This window comes from Cyprinodon variegatus, unplaced genomic scaffold (genome assembly GCF_000732505.1).
Source record: "Cyprinodon variegatus isolate N-32 unplaced genomic scaffold, C_variegatus-1.0 Scaffold743, whole genome shotgun sequence".
In the NCBI taxonomy this organism is placed as follows: domain Eukaryota; kingdom Metazoa; phylum Chordata; class Actinopteri; order Cyprinodontiformes; family Cyprinodontidae; genus Cyprinodon; species Cyprinodon variegatus.
In genome coordinates, this window is record NW_015151196.1 from 173,185 (window position 1) to 175,869 (window position 2,685).

Consider the following 2,685-nt stretch of genomic DNA (forward strand, 5'->3'; position numbering starts at 1 on the left):
CAGTGCACTTTTACTTTCGCCCTCTGGGGGGAGCCTCGCTGGAAAATCAACACCGGTTGCATAGTGTACCTTTAAGACATAATACTCAAAGAAATGCTAATGATCTGCGCTGGAATTTTTTGCATTTACAAATTCTGTTTTACTCATTACTTAAAAGCAATTTTTAATCTCTCTTTATTTTTCAGAGAAAATAAAAAGTACTCTTATTTTTACAGCTGAATTTAACAGTTTTTCTTGAGTTCTAATTCAGATTTTATAGAAAACTGTAATTTTAACTTAAATTAAGGTCAAAAAATCTACAGCTACTCAACCTGAACGCTTTCAATAGGGTTTATATTTTCCAAAAATGAGCTCAAATATATATATATATATATCCTGCATTCTTAGTACGGACACAGCTTCACTTCCATTCATGCCTTTAAGCTGCATCAGTGATTATCATCCAAACCAGCCAAACTTTATGTATTGAACCTTATATTTCAAAAATAATTTATAAACTAATTTTTATTATTTGTGCTTTAATTCTTGTAGGTTTCTTATGTTTTAATTTGAAATCTGCGCCCTGTGAGTCCGGCTGTCTCTGGGTTGCTGGTGCAGCTATTTCCGAGTCTCGTTGAACTACAACAGGCAAAATTATATGTTGAATTTTATTATAGCGTTGCATATTTTTTCTTGTAAACTTGAGGATATATTTTATTGCATGTTGCATATCTCAGTAAATCTGTTCCACCTTTAAATCAGCAGCTGTCCCTAATTGTGTTTTTGCTTAAAAACAGATTTATGAACCCGTCTACCGATTTAATGATGCCAGAGAAAATCATTTTTAGGATCTCTAGAAGTTCTGCAGTCTGATTCTCTGTTCAATAAGAAAAAAACTGATCTGTGTTCATTTTTAATAACTCTGAGTAATGATCCTCTGAGAAGCCCAGCTTTTTTAACTTATATAAATGTACAATCTGTTGCCATTTTTAGCTGAAAAAGCTCTGTATGTGTGTAACGAATGGATTTTTCTGTGGCATCGCTGTTTTTTTTAACCAACCCGTCTATCAAAGTAGCTGCTGGTTAATATTCACTGAGTGCTGCTGTGTCTCCTCCTCCTCCACGTAGCGACTCTGTACGCAGTGAAAAGCGACCCCAAATAATATTATGTCTCAAAGCGACAGATCCGATGACGTTTGAAGAGATAGTATTCTTGAAACCCTAGGAAAAAAACACAGACGGAAAACGCTTCGAGCACAGTTAGTTGCACCTAAACCCCAGTTACTGTTGGCAGAAGTAAATCAGAGGAAAAAAAAGCAAAAATTATTGGTGGGGATTTGTCCACAACAATCCTTCAGAAAGTTACACCAGTGTTTGAATCCTTTTTATTTAATGTTTTTCTGTGCCCCAATGAAAACACACGGCCCCCCTCCTGGCCCCCTTGTACATTTGGTCTAGAACCGCCACTGGACCTTCTGACCCTTTTTTTTTGTTTTTTTCCATCCGCTTCTGAGTTTTTTTTTTTTCCTCCTCCAGAGGTTTTTGGATAATAAGCGGTTTGTTCGCTGGTTTCTGAGCTGATCCAGGGCTGAGGCGTCTCTCCTCTGCTAGTTCCTGACCCATCGCATTTATTCTGCCCGATTCGCACAAACACACGGCGGGAGGACCGAGGAGCCGCCGCGTCCTCTGAGAGGAAGAACTGATTCAGGTCAGGATCAAAGCAAAGCACCAAAACTCGCTGAAAAGCAAACAAACGCTGTGGAAACATTTCAAAGAGCTGGCACTGATTAGCTTACATGCCACCGAATTAACCCTTAGACCTGTCCGGTTCAGAGAAAATAAAAAATGAGCCCCTTTTAGAACTCAACCCGCACTGGAACCCGAACTTTGAAAAAACCTCCGTTTTCTCTCCGAAGTCTGGTTTTGGTGCCTAGGGTCAGACCAACGTGAAGCAGCAGAGGTCACTGACTCACCAACTGGATCAGAACCAGCTGCGAACTCACCTGTAACCGATCCTCGAACTTCTGCTGGGTCCGCTCGTCAATTCTAACCTCCAGGCGTGCAGAACTGAACCGGGTCCAGAGGACGAATAGAGCAAATACGGACCGGAGCGAGGATTTTCCTAAAGTTTAGCACGGAGCCGCTTCCGTCCACTGCGTCATGACGTCAGGAGCGTAAGAAAGAGGGCGGGGTTAAAGATGCTCCTGATTCATTTGATCCAATCGAAAAGTGAAATTAATAGTGAGGGGCGGGGCTATGTTTCAGCCACGTCAACGGCCTTTTTTTTCAAACGGAAGTCACATGACCTTCCACAGCCTGACATGGCGCGTGGAGACAGAGCAGAAATATTCCCTTAATTTGTGAGAAAAGAAAGCTTAGTTAAAGAAAATGAAACTAATATGTCAGGAAGAAAATCATCTCTACATTTTTATTAATGTAATAGTTTAATAAAATAAAACCTTACTATATAAATTAGAATGGAATCAAATTTATATATCGTGGTTTTATGAGTTTAAATCATAAAAAATGCAACAAAAAAATCTATATAATTATAAATAGCCTATATTTCATTATACTAATCACCCAAATGTTGATAAAAACAATTCATTTTGGATAAAAATTAACAATAAAGATTAATTAAAATAATTTTCAAATTAACTCCTTTGCTTCAATGATCTGAATCGTTATTATAAAATCATAACTAAA

At 38.3% G+C, this 2,685-nt stretch overlaps 1 protein-coding gene across 3 annotated transcripts in view; it reads right to left on the reverse strand.

The window, feature by feature from the left end:
• The window catches only part of slc31a1 (solute carrier family 31 (copper transporter), member 1), a 17,459-nt gene extending 15,309 nt beyond the window's left edge, over positions 1-2,150 (reverse strand). Inside the window, exon 1 of one of the 3 annotated variants that reach the window (XM_015395464.1) lies at positions 1,983-2,150. The gene's annotated coding sequence lies outside the window, so the exon portion shown is untranslated. The remainder of the gene's footprint in view (positions 1-1,982) is intronic. The other 2 variants (XM_015395463.1, XM_015395465.1) reach the window with 2 other exon arrangements.
• Positions 2,151-2,685: the final 535 nt, after the last annotated feature.